This window comes from Archocentrus centrarchus, unplaced genomic scaffold, assembly GCF_007364275.1.
Source record: "Archocentrus centrarchus isolate MPI-CPG fArcCen1 unplaced genomic scaffold, fArcCen1 scaffold_24_ctg1, whole genome shotgun sequence".
Classification (NCBI taxonomy): Eukaryota; Metazoa; Chordata; class Actinopteri; order Cichliformes; family Cichlidae; genus Archocentrus; species Archocentrus centrarchus.
The window spans coordinates 5,834,044-5,853,173 of NW_022060254.1; positions in this window are offsets into that span (position 1 = coordinate 5,834,044).

Here is a 19,130-nt window from a genome sequence, read left to right on the forward strand (position 1 = left end):
TGTTCACAGTACTAGATGAATTTTTTTAACCCAACCATCCTTGTTTCTTTCTTCCTGGGATTAATTGTGCTGGCGGCATCCCGACAGTGGCTGCTGACACCCATCTGCCCTATGTTAGTCTTGTCTGTCCTCTGGGATGGTTGTTCTAAATGGAATTTCATTGTTTGTATAATGACAATAAAGTTCTATTCTATTCAATTCTATTCTATTCTATATTAGTGGAATATAGCACGGTAGGACCCAAATGCAAGATGCTGAGGACAAAGTCCAAAGAACAAACTGCACTGACCTGAACTCTGGGATTAAAATCTATCAGTTAGACTCAGATATGAAGATCTGAGCTTGGACTCAGCCAAGAACATCAGTAAAGTGGACACAATTATTCAGATTCTGACCTTGGACTGAAAGATAAACATGTTACATTAAAATGTCTCATTGCTCTCTGTTGTGGTTTGCTCAAAAATTTAATATATTTTTAGAAAAATATAAATTAATTTGTGAAAAACAATATGGCTTTAGAGCAAAAAGATCAACAGCTTTAATTAATAGGAAAAACTGGGGGACTACAATTCTATAAACTATTCACATAGTCTGGGAAAGAACTGCAGCTTTCATACAAAGATTGCTAGAGCCAGAAAACTAAGAATAAAACACCATATCCACAGGTTTCTGGAAGAGCACACGTAGGCTGCCGTGACAGACGGCTACTTCCGCTGTTCGGTTTTATACTCCCGGTTACCCAAAGTTAGAGTCAGAGTTAATGAGAAAATTCGGTTACTTTGTGCTGTAACAGGCGACTTTATTAGTTCGGAAAAAACAAGGTAACTGATAATGTCGATGTAGCTGACTTAAGGCCATAGTTTCTTGTCATTTACACAAGTGACGGGTGAGGCCCTGTTACTTCGCTGCTTTTTAAAACATCCTTGCAATGTATCCACGTCCGATGTGGTACCATTTAGGCCAGGTAAAAGAAACTGCAGTGTCAAAATGTGTGTAAGCCCGCAATCGTAAACAACAGCGCAAACGGAAGTAAACTACCCGTTTCCGCTATGAATTATGGGTAGTGGCGCAAAGTCAGGAATACTAGACTGTCAGCAAATCGTCCCCTTAGAATTATCCACAGCGTTCCTGACTTCCCGCCATTACCCCTAATGCATAACGGAAGCCGGTATTTTACTTACGTTTGCGCTGTTTAGGGATGCGATTTGATGTCAAAAACATGACAATTTGGCCCTTTAAGTTACTTTTTTGACATGTGGGCTAAAAATGTGTCTGCATACACCTCAGAATATATATAGCTGCGCCCCTTGGGCTAAATGGTAAATGTATTTATACATACAGCCAGTTTGTAAGCAGCTTTTATTTAAAGGAAAACACTGTTGCCATGGTAACAACAATGTCACCATTGGTCACAGCCCTCTGGAATGTTACCATTCAAACCTGTGACTCATCTGTGAGGTCACACCAAAGCCTTTGATGTTTGGAATCTTCTGCTCTTAAACCCTTAAGTAGGGCCAAATCTCTCTTATGTGTTACACAGCACAGTCTTGCAAAAGTAACCAAAGAATTTGATTACAGAGTTAGTGTAATATCTACAGGACTTGCTTGATACGCAAAGATGCCAATTATGATTTTGACGTTTGATGTGATTCCCTGGGTTTGTAAAAAAGCTGGACAGCTCATCAGATCAACCCTGGGACAATCTCAGTCACCAAATCCTACACAAGGTTTGGAGTCCCTGACTGAAATTCAGCAGAACACAGCTGAACAACACACCTCTGTGACTCACAGAAATGCCTCGACTCAAGCTGAGTTAGGTGATAATCCTTCTGAGGCCAGAGCCTTGGAACTACTGAGAGAAACTCAGAACATGGCAGACCAACCTACTTCTGTGACTCACAGAAATGCCTCGACTCAAGCTGAGTTAGGTGATAATCCTTCTGAGGCCAGAGCCTTGGAACTACTGAGAGAAACTCAGAACATGGCAGACCAACCTACTTCTGTGATTCAGAGAAAGGCCTCTAGACGTACAGAAACGTCTTCATCTACAGTTAGTACAACACTTGCAGCTGTTTATTCAGGAGCCAGTGCTGTGGCTCAGTCTGTGGGCAGAGGAACAATTTCTATCCTGAGGACATTGATCAACTGCGTGACTGCAGGTCTAACTCTAAAAAACCTCAAACTAGCTGCTAAAATTTGTTTTTATGTTGTCAGTTGTCTTGCAATTTTAGATGCAGGCCACATGTTTTTAAGTATTGTACAAACATTTAAAACACATCCATGGATACGCATCTGATATTTGTAATTCTACTACGAATAATACAAATAACTAGCGTAACAGAGAAGCTTCTCAGAATAGCAGAAGATCCATTTCAATTGATGTGTTCTAAATTTTAAGATGTAGTTTTTATAGAACCAAAACAGCAATTGCCCCAAGTACATTAACCCAACCTGTCGTGACAGATGGCTGCCCCTCCCTGAGCCTGGTTCTGTCGAAGGTTTCTTCCTGTCAAAGGGGAGTTTTTCCTTCCCACTGTTGCCAAGTGCTTGCTCATAGGGGATCACTGGATTGTTGGGCTCCTCTATAATACTGCTGGAAGTATTATAGAGGTTTGGGGAAATTGCTGTTTTAAACTGAAGTTACATAAATAAACTTGAAACGTAACATTATGCAAGAGAGAACAGTTATTTTTTGTGTCACTCCTCCTGGTGATTGGTCTCATGTATTGAAATCTCAGTAAATGAGAAATGTATACGTACATATTCATGGTGCAGAAGAACAAATGAAAGTGCCCCCCCCCCCCCCCCCAAAAAAAAAAAAAATAAATAAATAAAAAAAATAATACCAAACCAAACCAAAGGCAAAGCAAAACAAAGACCCCAGGTTTAATCCTGTTCCACACTCTACCTAAGTAAACTGAGAGAATGTAGCATTTTATGAGAAAAAACAGGTAATTTTGAATTTGATGGGAGGAACACTTCTCATAAAAGTTGGGACTGGGCCATGTTTCCCACTGTGCAGCATCCACTCTTCTTTAACAACAGTCTGTAAAGATGTGGAAAGCGAGGAAGGCAGCTGCTGGACATTTGGGAGAGGAATGTTGTCTGATAGAGGATGAGTGTCCTCGTTCACTTTTAGAGTTTTTGAACAGATTCATTCATATGTGATATGTTGTATGATGTTTTTAACGTTGTGAAACATCTTGCAAAACAAACTGATTGTTATTCAGGCTGCATGAAAGCACACTTGTTAGTGCATCGCTAAAGTTGTACTACTTTTTAAAAATGAATACATACATCAATTCAAGACCAGTGTCATTGCTCTCTCAGTTTTCTAAAATTCTTGAAAAGTGGTTTGCTCAAAATAAAATATATTTTTTAGAAAAATATAAATTAATTAAAGCCGCAAGTGGCGATGATCGGGCCCTCGCGCCCGGCGCGCGTCGACCCGTGGCGTGCTCCAGCCGAGCCACGCTCGGAGGTTGTCGCAGACTGGAGAGCAGGGGGCTCACCCAGCTGCTGACAGCTCGGCAGGCAAGCCATACTTTGCGCAATTCTGCAGCCGAATGTCTCCTGCATCCACTAGGTGGCGTGGGTGAGCGCCCACTAATTAAAGTGCCATGATGCTCTATGTAATGCCTGCAGCCATCAAATAAGTTGCAATGATCATATGATAAGGATTATTAACATACTGAATATTTCCTGTCAACACTAGGTGGCGTTATGAGTGTGAATCGAAGCTGATAGATGGGTGTGTCCAGTCTCCCTTACCCTCCCTTTAAGCCTGTGAAGTTTGGGACAGATTGGACAATGTATGTTAGAGAGGTGACAATTTGGTGTTCTGTAGTATATGATTAAAATCCCACGTTCAGAGGGTTGCTACGGCACCACTGTTAAATATTCTACAAAACCATGAATAGCCTGTATATTTTCAGATGTGTAGATAAAATGTAGCTTCGGGGCTGCTCAAAAAAACTGCTATTTTATGATATTTCCAGGTGCCACTAGGTGGCGCTCTTACGTTTATGGACTTTATACATATTAATGTGTTCAGGGCAGCAGGCTTATCAAACCACTGAAGTTTGAGCCAGATTGGGCAAGTTGGCTTTGAGTTACAGCCATTTTTGTGTTCATGGCGAATCATGAAACTTTGCCATCCCGCCAGGGTCACGCCCTTTGGCGAAAAGTCACAGTTTTGAAAACACATTAAGTCCAGCTTGTTAAGGCTTTCCAGGTGAAATTTAAGATGGTTCTGCTCAACCACCTTGGAGCTTAGATTAAACAAACTAAATATGAAGTTGATAACATCTAAAATCTCTGAGTTATTAGAAAAAGTGTGAGGGGTGCAAATCGCTAAATTTGCATAATTAATTCAAAATGGCGGACTTCCTGTTGGGTTTAGGGCATGGCTCCAAGAGGATTTTTTGCGCGTCTGGATATGTTACATATGTGTATGAAGTTTCATGCATGTACGTGAAACACAGCGGTGAGGCTCCAGTTTAGGGGGCGCTAGAGAGCAATTTTGGATGGCCCTTGTCCAAAACCATTAAAATACTTACATTTTCACCAGGTGTGATGCATGTGTAAAGTTTCATGAGTTTTTGAATATGATAAAGCCCCCAAAAAGGCAAATCATTTGCCTGAATAATAAAAATAAATAAATAAAATAAATAAACAAAGCAATTACAACAGGGCCTTCGCACGTTTCGTGCTCGGGCCCTAATAAGAAACAGTACGATTACAATAGGCCTTCGCAGCGCTTTGCTGCTCGGGCCTAACAAGGACTCAAACAGCAGGACTCAGGAGCTAGCAGCAGTTTTCAGATCTTTTATTTCAAAAAAGCATCAGAGTTTAATACAGTAACAGGGAGCGGGTCTCCCTCACAGCTGAGAGGGTCAGATAGTGTTCATCTGCACTTTATGTACCAGAAACTGATCTTTAAGAGACATTTTCAGACAGAGCTTTGAAAAACATCAGCAGACTGAAATAATAAATGTGGTTATTGTTGTTTCATCATCACCTGTTGCTATTTTTATGTCCAGCTGCACGTCACACTGTTGTGAGCTTTAATGCTGGACTCTTGCAGTCTCTGTTCTGGCTCATCCCAAAGGTGTCTGATGGGGTGGAGGTCGGAGCTCCGTGTGGGTCAGTCCAGCTCTTCCACCCTCGCCTCATGCAGACAGCCTTACTCTGGTGCTGGGCCAGAGTCACACTGGATTCCCAAACTGTTCCCACACAGCTGGAAGCTCAACTCTGGAGCAGTAACATTTCCCCTCCTCAGAGGTCCACAAAAACTAAGAGTGTGAGGTGTGTCCAAATACTTTTGTCAATGTTGTGTGTTTCTATGCACAGCTGTGATTCTCAGTGTGAGTCTTCAGCTGTTTGTGTGCTGCAGCACAGACTCTAACAGGTGACCATTTGGTAATTTCTCCACTTCTGGGAAAACAAAAGTATTTTCTGTTTGATAAAAATGAGCTCCATCCGTGCTGGACGTCCTCTCTTCCAGCCTGATGTCTCTGCAGTGTCCCACAGCTGCTGGAGAACCTGGATGTTCTTCTGCTGTGAGTTTCTCTTCTTGCTCTCACTGGTCAGCTGCTCCTCATGCTTCCTGCTGATGAACAGCATCTGTGATCAATAACATCAGAGGATGGAGGCAGCTCTCTGGGATCTACCCTAACAGAAACATAAAGAGCTGATTACTGCCTGGTACCAGATTCAGTCTGAGGGTGTAATACAGGAACAAACAGCTTCAGTCATCACTGCATCAGGACACTGAGACTGCAGCAGCAACAGGCTGAACAGGTGTACCTAATAAAGTGGCGGGTTACTGCATCACAGCAGCTGAAGCTTCCGGTTATTCCGCTTTCATAAAGCAGATTTTTGATGAGGAGACTTCAGTGAAATAAAGCGGCTTCAGCATGAAGCTGATCCGCAGCTCAGGTTCATGTTTCAGGCCGGGAGCTCCACAAACTGCAGCACCGACACTTCCTGTGAAACCGAAACTAAACTGTCAGTGAGTCAGCAGCTGGAGGCTGAGGATGAGAGTGGGAGCGCCTCTTTTTTCGGGTTTAACGGGACTTTGTGGTTTTAAAGAGGATGAAGATGCTGCTGCTGCTCCTGCTCCTCATGAACGGTAAGAAACTCTGAAGTGTTTGAAGCAGCAGCTGCGCAGCGAGAGCGTCATCAGGCAGAACAGCGATTTAATGATGAGCGTCTTTATGTGTAATAGAGTGAGACACAGAGGACGCTGCAGTGGTGCTAAAACAGCTGATTCACGGAGAGCAGCGGGTGTGGCTGCGCTCTCAGCCTGCAGATGAACCGCTCACACAGCTCTCAGTTTTCTAACGGAGGGCACGGGAGGACCGTTCCTGCTCTTCCTGCCGTTTCGAGGCGGTAACATCGAATAAAAATGCAGAATTTTCGGTGATGATGGTTTTATGTGAAAGAGGCCTCACTGACTAAACCTGTCAGCTCAGATTTTAGGCTGTGATAATTTCGTCCTCATTTCCCACACATGATGCAGAGCACATATCATTCTCAGCTCTATTAATAACCGGATCCGCCCGGGTTAGGCCGACCACAGGCTCCGTAAAGGATCCGGCATCGGGTCTGATTACAGGTGGAACAAATCCGGATCAGAACCGGATCCACTTCACTGTAAAACCTAACAGTATATCTTAATAAAAGAAGTCAGTTCATTTAACTTAATCTGCTGAAAAAGTTGGAGCCACTCATTCCCATGAATTAAACAGAATTATTAATGAATTGTTGAAGTTCTAACTCAGTTGTTTTGAGTACACTTAAATTTGTTGAGTATTTTAAGTTGTGGTAATATATTTACAGTTAGCTCCACTGACACGTTTTCTTGGAATTTACCTTATATCATTACAAAAAAAATGTAAACACCACTTCATCGTTCATCTTTCAGCTGTTGTTTCTATTTCAGTCTTTAAATAATCACATAAAAAATATGTAACGATCCCCCAAAGTGTAAAGATTTGATGTTGGTCGTATCAAAAAGATAGAATATTTAAACTGTTAACTGTTAAATAAGTTGATTCACAGAAAATTCACTTTTTTAACAAATAATGTTTGTACAAGTACATTTGTAGATCTAAAATGAAGAGGTGCTCATGAGCACCGGGGTGGCTCAGTGGAAGAGCAGGTGAACAGGTATACCACATGTGCAGGTTCACATCCCATCCTGCGTGACGTTCCTGTTTCTCTTCACCGCTGACCCCATGTTTCCTTTTAATCAGATCAGAGCATTTTGGGGTTTATTCAGCCAAGCTGCTGTAGCCCCTTAACTGGCAAGGGCCCGGTGACGGGCCGTTTGTAGTCCCTTTTATATGGCAGGCTAGACCCTCCCATTTTTATTGACACGTCATTCGGCCAATCATGTAACTGGCTGCACCAAATCACCTGACAAAGCTACGTGACGCCCTCTGAGTATTATTGGCTCTGGGAAACCAATTTCTTAACATGATTGGCCGAATGAGGTGTCAGTCAAAATGGGCGGGTCTAGCCTGCCATATAAATGCACTTCATTCGGCCCGCGGACCAGACGCAGCCGATTAATAGGCTATGAAATGGGTTGTTCAGAGCCAATAATGACCAGAAGGCGTTATGTAGTTTTTGTCAGGTGATTTTTTTGCTGCCAGTTAAGGGGTTAACACAAAATATCTGAGTTACGTTTACTCACAATGAGTAATTTTTTCATGCTTTAAATGTTTGAGTTGATGAACTTAAATGATTCAATGCAATCGGTTTCCTCAAATACTTTGAGTTGAACTAACTCATCGGGTTTTACAGTGTTCAGATTATTGTTCTGCTCCATTTTGGATCCGTTCATCTCGGTTTATTGTGGCCTGATGAGATCCGTGTTCCTTCTTTAAAGTGTCTCGTCTCATTTTTTAAATGTGTTTTATGTTTTTAGGTAACTGTGAAAGGGTGAAGGTGGGTTTGTATTAACAGTGACTCAGTGAAACATCTCTGCTGAGACTCGTCTCTGAGTGAAGCTGAGATTAGATCAGATTAGAAACATTAAAGCAGAGTTTTTCCTCTCAAGCTAAATTATCAGTTTTATCCAGTAAAGCAGAAATAATGAAATCCTCTAAAAGCTGTGCAGAGAGTCTGGGTTCCTCTGCTTAGGCTGCTGTCCTCATGGCAGGATAACTGGAAGAGGATGGATGGATGGATGGATAATATTCTGGAAAGCTGCCACAGAAAAACAAATGTTTTTTTTCTTCCATAACAGCAAGTGTAAAATAAAGATTGGGTCACCACCAGAAACAGATTTGTTTGTTTGTTTGTTTTTGGTCTGTTTATTTGTGATGCTGTTTCCCAACAAGGAACTGGAACACAGAAGAGAGAGAGCACATTACTCCTGTTTTATCCTCACTGCACTGGCTGCTTTTCCATTTTAGAGTTCATTTTAAACTTTTTTTTATTTGTTCTTAACTCCTTAAATTGCTCCATCCTACGTCTGAGTTGCTGCACTTACACTCCCTTCCCTTTCACTCAGATCAGCTGACCAGCTGCTCCAGGATGTGCCGAGGACACAGCGGAGGATCAGGGAACAGAGCTTTTTCTGTGGCAGCTCCTAACTTGCGGAATTTGCTGCCATTACACATTAAACAGGCCATTTTTAAATCTACTCTTAAGACCCAGCTCTTCCACTTGGCTTTCAACCCAGTTTGAGATGTTGATTTTATTTATTAATTTATCTATTTTATTTTATTTTTTATTTTATTGTTTCCTCCTGTTTTAATGTATTTTATTGATGCGTTGTAATTTTCTTTCAGTGTGTTGTATTTTCTCTTGTGCTGGTGTCTTTGTTCCCATGTTCAGCACCTTGGACAGTGGCTGCTGTTTCTAAAGTGCTTTATAAATAAAGTTGGCTCGGCTCCAACAGGTTAACAGCTGAAAACACTCAGGAATGACTCAGAATGAAACATTAAACTATTCTGAAGTGGCCTCTTTGAGCCCTGATCTGAGTACTGCTGAGCATCTGTGAAAGCAGCTGAAACCTGCAGTCTGGAGAAGAAACCTGCAGACCTGAGACAGCTGGAGCAGTTTGGTCATGAGGGGGGGCAGAACACCTGTGGACAGGTGCAGAGGTCTCACCGACAGTTACAGAAGTGATTGCTTCAAAAGGTTGTGCAACTAAATATTAATTTAAAGGTCCATCATTTTTATCCAGGTCAGATTCATAAGATTGTTTTTAAAATCTGTAGAATTCAAAAGGAACATCAAATTTTCACGAGTTTATGTTCATTAATTTTTATTTATTATTTTTCTCAGTTTTCTTTCTTTAACACAGCAGCTTTATCCACATCTGTAAGTTCTCCAATAACAGTCTGATGTTAAAATGTTGACTTTCAAAGTATTTCAGTGAGCATCCTATAAAGGGTTAACCTTTTAAAGCTGTTAGCTAATATGCTATAAATTAGCTGAAAGCAGCTACCTTCATTATTTAGTACAGGTATTAGTTACCTGAACAGGTAACATGAATGAAGTACAGCTGCTGAGCCCAGAGCTTTCTGTGTGAGAGCAGCTGGTAAAATGTGAAAATGAAAGAGAGGGAAAAAGGCCTGTTTGCTGAGTGGGTCCACTGTGGGTCCACTGTGGGTCCACACTGAGTGGTTGATGGTGCGCCCTCTGTAGGTGGCCGGGTCCTGTCCAGATGGCTGAAATGAGTGAGATAGCAGGGTGGATCCTCCCTGAAATCTTTTCACTGGGAAGTGTTTGGAATGTGTTTGGAGCGTCCAATCACATCCATATTTACACTGCAGGACTTCACTCTGCAAAATCATTTTCAGAGGGCGTTAATATCTTTAAAAGATCTATTTTTGGAACACAAAATAATTTCAGTTTCTTTTAAATTTAAATGAAATTTGGTCCAAATTATTTCATTTTGTCACTTCATTCCATTCAGTGAACCATAAATATGAATATTCTTGTTTTACTTTGGTTATTAAATTTTGTAAAAACAGGGAGAACAGAGTACGGGCAGGGCTCAGCTCATTTACATTCAGTTCTGTATAAATGCTGTCACTTATGTCCCAATTACTCTTAATCCACCATTTATGGAGATTATAATGCTGCAATGGTTACAAAGTGTCTGACATAAACAACAATAACATTGTATAAATGTAACATATAATTCTGGAGCTTTAAACAACATTAATGAGTTCAATAAACAACATTTCTTCAGCTGACATTTGCAACAATTTTGAATGTAAAAAGATGTTTATCTGTATCAGCTTTGAGTTTGGTACTAAGATCATACAAAGAACTTTTCAAGAAAAGACAAGAAAACTTTATTGTCATCATACATACAACAAAATTAATCATCATACATACAACAAAATTAATCATCATACATACAACAAAATTAATCGTCATACATACAACAAAATTAATCATCATACATACAACAAAATTAATCATCATACATACAACGAAATCACGTTGTATGTATAATACAACAGCCATCCAAGAAGACAGACGAGACTAACATGCAGGGGAGATGAAATGAAATAAAGATTTTTATTTACTTGGTTTTGAGCACGTTTCATGTAAAGTGTATCAGCCCACCTCTGAGTGGAATTTGACTGTTTTATTCATATTTAAGACAGAACAATAAAAACTGTCAGCCATAAAGACCCCACAGGCTCCTTGGTACTTAATAATAGTGAAAATGATGCTTTGTTAAGTTCACAGTAAAATTGGACAAAATGATTTTTAAAAATGATCTCAAAAGCTTTATAAGTTTTGTTTTTTATAGAGCTCTTAACTAATGAATTAGACCACCTGTCATAAATCCGGGCTGCGTACCGCTCTGCTGGGCCTTTGCCTCAGTACCTGTACAGCTCAGGTACCACCTGTCCATAGAGCCCAGTGACTTCAACCACAGCAGGCTGCTCAGTGCAGGTCGTGCTGCTGACTACATGGATCCTGAAGTTCTTGCTGTAAGTATTTATTATTTAAGAGGAGTATCACTGAGTTAAGTGAAGTATTATTGCTAATTAAATTATGTTTGTTCAGCTTGAATTGCTCTGTGACCCCTACAAGAAAAGCAGGGTTAAAGAAGCCCGTGTCCTCAGAGCAGCACCGGGCTTACACCCATTTCCTCTAACTATCCAGGTAGTTCCCAGACTAGATGTAGAGACTGGAAAATGATTACAAGGTGTAAGTTCAGAGTGTTTGAAGAACCTGCTTTGTTAGGATTGAGCTACTTTTTAGAGTTATTATATGTTCTTATAGTTAAAGCTGCGTGAACGCCTCTTTCACATGAGTGGAGATGATCATGGAGAATGGTAAATGGACTAGTTCTTATATAACGCTTTTCTACTCAGATATGAGCACTCAAAGCGCTTATACAACACGTTTTACATTTACCCATGCACACCCATTCATACAAGCACTTCCATGATTACTTAATTAAGCTAAGTGCTTTAATTATCTAACATTCACTCACATTCATACTCCGACGGAACGGTCGGAGAGCAACTTGGGGTTAAGTATCTTGCCCAAGGATACATTGGCATGCAGCCCGCAGTAGCCAGGAATTGAACCACTGACCTTCCGATCAGTAGGTGACCTGCTCTACCTACTGAGCTACAGCCAGTGTGGAAGTTTCTGCCAATACCAAGAATGACTCCTCTTTGACTATTGGTCATATTTTGGTGATCACACAGTGATCAGCTGATGGTCCTTCATCCAAACTGTGCTCAAGGTCACATCTGTTGTGTTACTGTCAGTAACCTGTGAACTGTGATGTGAACCAGGTGAACTATTAGATCATTGATGTTAGGACAGTAAAACATGCAGTGTGAAACATCACTACTATCCAGAGCTATTTTACAAAGGTATTAGGGTCCAAATGACAGTACTGAGTTTGTCATGTTTATCTATATTCAGCTTCATGGCTCAGAGACTTCAACCCTTCAGCTCCCTCAATGCAGTGATCACTGTCAGAGGAAGAGCAAAGGTAGGATCATAGTTTGCATGTATTTGTAGTTCTACTGAAACACAGAACATTTTAAGTCTAAGTTAGCGTATAGACCTGGGAGCTGTTTGAGAGAGACCCGCTTTAACAATATTTGGTGTTGTGTCCAGATGAGGGACACGTTCCACAGCTGGGCTTTGGCTTCTGGTCCCATCAGCAGAGACCTTCATCTTCTCACAGTCTGGAGAAGTTTCTGCAGAGTAAACTTTTCCTCAAAGAGTGACTTTAAGTGATGTTGATCTTCTCCCTGCTGCCCATGATGATGCAGCAGCAGGAAGCACATCAGCAGGTTCATCAGAGGAAGGTGAGATTCAGCTATTCTTTGCTGTTTGTCCCCCTTTACCCCTGAATCCTCCATCCTCTGTGCAGATTTTAGCCCTTCAGCATGCACCTCTGTGCTGTGTTATAAAACTGAGGTTTACACAATACAAACCAAATTTTTCTTTCCTGACTCTTCATGCTGCTTTACACAGGTTCCTGTGTGATCAGTAAAACAAGTGAAACAGTTGAGAACGAGGATGAAGGAGACGGGAATCTAGCTGCCGATGTCCCATTGAGAGGAGGTCCATCTGCTTTTCCTTTGTGAGAAAGAAGCTGAGCTCACACTGCAGGAATGTAACATTATTTTAACTATGTAAATCATCCATCAAAAGCAGTGCCTCCTTCATTTGTCATACCCACATATGAATTTGTCCTGAGACCAGTCTCTGTCTTTGCAGATGATTCTTTCACCCATCACCTGGTCCACTCTGTGTGCTGTTATAGAGTCTGATGATGATGAAGGTGATCTTCCTCCTTACTTCAGGACTCTTATTGAACTTGGTCAGTTTTATTTTGCCTTTGAGCTAATCGTTGCCAATTCCACCTGTGAACAGGACTAATTTGATTCCCGAAGAGAAGATATAGGCCCGCCACCCACAGGAGGGGTTGTAGGAGTCGGGTGCAGTGTGTGTCAAGTGGCGGCCAAGGGTGGAGGTCCTGGCAGAGAGATCTCTATCTATTGAGACTATTGGGACATGGAATGTCACCCCTCTGGTGGGGAAGGAGCCCGAGCTAGTGCGTGAGGTTGCGAGATACCGGCTAGATATAGTCAGGCTCACGTCAACATACGGCCTGGGCTCTGGAACCAGTCTCCTGGAGCAGAGTAGGACTCTGTTCCAGTCTGGAGTTGCCCTCGGTGTGAGCTGGGACAGGCGTCCTTGTATCCCCTCAGCTAGCTGCCTGTATGTTGAAGTTTTCACCGGTGAATCCATCCAGTGATGCCATCATCCTGCTGGGAGACTTCAACGCTCACGCGGGCAATGACAGTGAGACCACAGAGACTGAATTACACAAAAAGTCTTTTATTTTGGCTATTGCATTTAATTTTGCTGTCAATAATTGTTTAAGGTTTTAAAAGTTTAATAAATATTACAAAAAAATGAATTATGCATAATAGCTGTAAAAATCATTCTTGTTCAGAGCTGACACAGTCTGTCTCACCACACCTCAGTGAGGTAACACTTGGTAGCATAGCTGTGGTTTCCACTCTGTGCATCACAGCCTTTATGGTCCCACTGAACCAAGAATCCCCTGGATTTAAGGGACCCCTTCATCATTCTCTGCCCACTGTATAGTACTGTGAGTTTTATGTTTGCTATTGTGGCATCCAACCTTTTATTTGACTGTACAATCACTCACTCACTCACATGTTTTTATCAGCTCTGCTCTCTGTGCTGAAATCAATCTGACTTTTGACAGTTTGTAGGGAGGAGCCCAAAGGAAGAAGGGTCCTCGTGTGATTGGTCACTTTCAAAGCAGTGACACCACGACCTCTGTGACTGACAGGTTCAGTTTACAAAGAATGGAGAGCTCTGTAATTTTTATTATAGGTACACTTCAACTGTGAGAGGAAGAATCTAAAAAAAATCAAGAAAATCATATTGTATGATTTTTGAATAATTCATGTGCATTTCATTGCATGAAATAAGTATTTGATCACCTACCAACCAGCAAGAATTTTGGCTCTCACAGACCTGTTGACCAGCATGACAATGACCCGAACACACAGCCAGGAGTAGCTCTATAAGAAGCATTTCAAGGTCCTGGAGTGGCCTCACCAGGCTGTAGACCTGAACCCAGGCTCCAGACCCGTAGAAGACTTTTACATAATCAAAGATACAAACTTATAAAACTACAAACTGTTAAAAAAATTCTAGAAGAAATATTTCAGCAGAACAGCAGGTGTTGTTTGGTGTTTCTCTGTCATCAGCAGATCCAGTTATACAGTTATAAATGAAGCTTATGATTCAGTTCAATAATGAAGATCAGTAATCTCTCATCTGTCTGCTTTCCTGAGTCTTCAGGTCCTGGTCTATTATTTACATCACTTCCTCTTTCCCATGCTGTCAAACTCAATGCTGACCTCAGTGCTCTGGTCTAAGCCTTCTTCATCCACTTTGCATATTTTAAATTTCACTGCTCCCCCTTTCAGTCTCTCATTTATACAGTGGTGTATACAGTGGTGTAAACAGTGGTGTATACAGTGGTGTAAACACTGGTGTATACAGTGATGTATGCAGTGGTGTAAACATTGGTGTATACAGTGATGTATGCAGTGGTGTATACAGTGGTGTAAACAGTGGTGTATACAGTGGTGTAAACAGTGGTGTATACAGTGATGTATGCAGTGGTGTAAACAGTGGTGTATACAGTGGTGTAAACACTGGTGTAAACAGTGGTGTATACAGTGGTGTAAACACTGGTGTATACAGTGATGTATGCAGTGGTGTATACAGTGGTGTAAACACTGGTGTATACAGTGATGTATGCAGTGGTGTATACAGTGGTGTAAACAGTGGTGTATACAGTGGTGTAAACAGTGGTGTATACAGTGATGTATGCAGTGGTGTATACAGTGGTGTAAACACTGGTGTATACAGTGATGTATGCAGTGGTGTATACAGTGGTGTAAACAGTGGTGTATACAGTGATGTATGCAATGATGTATACGGTAGTGTAAACAGTGGTGTATAAAGTAGTGTAAACAGTGGTGTATACAGTGGTGTAAACAGTGATGTATGCAGTGGTGTATACAGTGATGTATGCAGTGGTGTATACAGTGATTAAACAGTGGTGTAAACAGTGATGTATACACTCCTATCTTTTCTTGTGCTTTTGATCATGTCTGATTCTGTTTGTGATGTGTTCAAAGCTAACCCTGATCAAGATCAGCCTGAGTCATCTGACTCTTCTCCTGAGTGCCATTCCAGCCACTCCACCTGTGGCATCATCAGGAACCCTGTTTCTCTACACCCTAAACTATCTTCTCTGACTCTGATCAATGTGGCTGCTCCCTCTCTGCCTCCTAAATCTGCTCAAAATTGGTTTGTCCTCACATTCTGAGAAGCAGATCTGAGCTGCTTCCAAAAACTCAGATCATTTCTGTATAATAACCTACAGACAGCAATTAAAGAGCCACATCTGGTGTCTCAGTGCCTAAGAAAAGAGTGAAACTAGTTTTCTTATCCTTTCATAATATCAGTAATTATAGTGGGTGATTTGAAAATGACAGCCTCAACACTGCATTTAAACTATTATTAGATTCAATTGGCTTCTCTCAAAATGTAAAGGAACCCACCCACCACTTCAATCATACTCTGGATCTTGTCCTGACATATGGCATAGAAACTGAAGACTTAACAGTATTCCCTGAAAGCCCCCTCCTGTCTGATCATTTCTTAGTAACATTTAGATTTACTTTAATGGATTACACCGCAGTGGGGAATAAGTTTTATTACAGTAGAAGTCTTTCTGAAAGTGCTGTAACTAAGTTTAAGGATCTGATTCCTTCATTATTATGCTCTTCAGTGCCAACACAGCGCAGAGCAGCTACCTAAACGTAAGCTGGAGAGGGAATGGCACTAAATTAGAAGATGCTCATTTAGCCTAGAAAAAGAGTTTGTTGCTCTATAAAAAAGCCTTCCGTAAAGCTAGGACATCTTACTACTCATCATTAATTGAAGAAAATAAGAACAACCCCAGGTTTGTTTTCAGCACTGTAGCCAGGCTGACAAAGAGTCAGAGCTCTGTAGAGCCGAGTATTCCTTTCACTTTAACCCCTTAACTGGCAGCAAAAAAATCACCTGACAAAAACTACATAACGCCTTCTGGTCATTATTGGCTCTGAACAACCCATTTCATAGCCTATTAATCGGCTGCGTCTGGTCCGCGGGCCGAATGAAGTGCATTTATATGGCAGGCTAGACCCGCCCATTTTGACTGACACCTCATTCGGCCAATCATGTTAAGAAATGGGTTTCCCAGAGCCAATAATACTCAGAGGGCGTCACGTAGCTTTGTCAGGTGATTTGGTGCAGCCAGTTACATGATTGGCCGAATGACGTGTCAATAAAAATGGGAGGGTCTAGCCTGCCATATAAAAGGGACTACAAACGGCCCGTCACCGGGCCCTTGCCAGTTAAGGGGCTAACTAGTAGTGACTTCATGGATTTCTTTACAAATACAATTTTAGATATTAGAGAAAAAATTATTCATAACCATCTCAAAGATTTATCTTCATGTTCGGCTGCTTTCAGCACTGCTGGTATTTGTTTAGACTCTTTTGCTCCAGTTGATCTTTATTAGATCCCATTCCTACTAGACTGTTCAATGAAGTCTTTCCAATTATTGATGCTTCAACCTTAAAAATGATCAGTCTGTCTTTATTAGTTGGCTATGTACCATTAGTGTTAATTTTGACAGCAAATTTTGATTTTAGTCATAGTCTTTTGATGAAGATGTAATTTAGTTTTAGTCATAATTTGGTCATCTGAATAGTTTTAGTTTTAGTCGACGAAATTATTGTAAGAATATAGTCGACTAAAACTACAGTCGATTTAGTCGACTAAAATATAAAGGGTGTAAAATGTAAATGGTTTTTCTTCACTTCCCTTGAATTAGTCATTATACACACAAAATTAAACATTTATTAAAAGTTATGGAATATTATTAATAATATTAACATTAGCGTTTCACCTGCTTCCCACACACCTGATCATTAACACCACCTTACTGAGATAATCCAGCGTTTTACAGCAGGACGCTCTGAAAGGTACAGGGCAGTGTTCAGGACTAAGATTATAAAGGCTGTTTCTTGCTCCAGCCTCTGACGGGGACGGTCGCATTCTATCTCTCTCCCTGCCCTCCCTATCTTTCCTGCTTGCTGCTTGCTGTGAGAGCGTCTCTTGCACACTGTTCGAATAAGAATAAGATTAATATGGATTTGGCAAACTGGGCCTTCAAGACCATGGATCGAATTTTTTCCACTATGAGATCTGGGAAAGGGGAGCCTGCGTGTCCGAGTGGAACAGACCCGGTTGGATACGTCATCGACTCTTGGAGCTCGTGGAGACCTGTGTGCTTCTCGGCCCTCGAGGTGGAAGACGTGGAAGACGCTTACATATTTGGCTATCTGGTAGCGGTATCTTTTCTGTTTGGGCTTGGAGGATACCTGATTTACCGTGAAATCAAGAAAACCTGGACGGCAGTTCGACATCTGCAGAGGCTGCCGACCCAGGTGGATGGGCTGACCAGAATGGTACAGACTCAGACTCAAAGCCTGATGAACCTGAGCCGTAGACTTGGGGAGTAGCAGGTGAGAGGGGTTCGATCTGGAGATAAGGTACGGTTCTGCTCAGTGAGGACGGTAACTAATGAATTTGGATTATTGGATTTATTGAATGGTTTCCCAGTGAGACTGAAGGCTGTTGAAAAAACAAGCAGCCTGTTCCAAAACAACACCTGCATTATCAGAATTCGGCTCCCTAGCCGGCCTTGGCTGGCAATCATATCTCTCCAGAACTATGTGTGAAGGCCGCCCTCCCCCTCAGCCCTCTCTGTGATTTGTGAAGCTGGATCTGGTGTACCAAGGCTGCTGATGAACTTCCATCACTATCAGCAAACTGTTTGCCTGGGAGCTGGCATCTGGGCTCCACAATGCCCCCACCCTCTCGTCTCCGTCTGCGTCCCCTCCTGACCCTGACCCTACCCACCATACTGCTATCCCGGCTTTATATGTGCAATATGCTTTTGCTGAGGTGTTTTTTGGAACCTCGTAAGGTGTTCTTTATGAACACAGTATGAGATGATTTTTTTGAACCTAACTATCCCAATGTATCTCTTTCTGTCTCTCTGCTAAAGGTAGCGCCGTTGAGAAACGGTTGCATGACCTCAGACATCTGTCCCCCCCCCCTGTCTGTGTTATGTTTTTGTTTTTGGATGGATGTTCTGTTAACTGCAATTTCCCCATTTGTGGGACTAATAAAGGCATTCTTGATTGATTCTAATCCACCGCGGGGTGGAGATTTTCTCTAAACACAAACTGGGAAAAACACTTTACCCTGCATGACATTAAAATGCTGACCTTTGCATGGAGATCTGGGTGACTGGTTTGCAGATGTCGTTTAAGATTTGTCGTGTTTTTACCCGAGATAGTCGCCCCACATGGTTTACACATCGTTTTGTTTGTCACAACATCAAAGGACAAATGTGTCCATACATCGGCTCTTCTCTTTCTCCCTGCTGACATTGTTTACATCACTTAGTTCTATCGGAAGGAACGACCAATCACAGGCTAGTTTGGTCTTCCAGGGTTTAGAGCAAATTTGTGCAACTCTGTGCTTGATTGGATGTTTTCCTAACTTGTCCCGCCCTTTCACAAAATTAAATAAGTTCTGATTGGATTTCGTCCCCGCCAAGCATTTTCGTCTCGTTTTCATTCGTTGACGAAAGTGTCAATTAATTTCATTATCGTTTTCGTCATTTTAGGTAGTTTTTATTTAGTTATCGTCTCGTTATCGTCATGAAAAAAAGGTTCGTCGATGAAAACTATGACGAAAATATCTCATCAACAAAATTAACACTGTGTACCACAGGCCTTCAAGGTGGCTGTAATTAAACCTCTACTTAAAAAGCCATCACTGACCCAGCTGTCTTATCTAATTATAGGCCAATCTCCAACCTTCCTTTTCTCTCAAAGATTCTTGAAAGAGTTGTTGTAAAACAGCTAACTGATCATCTGCAGAGGAACGGTTTATTTGAAGAGCTTCAGTCAGGTTTCAGAATTCATCACAGTACA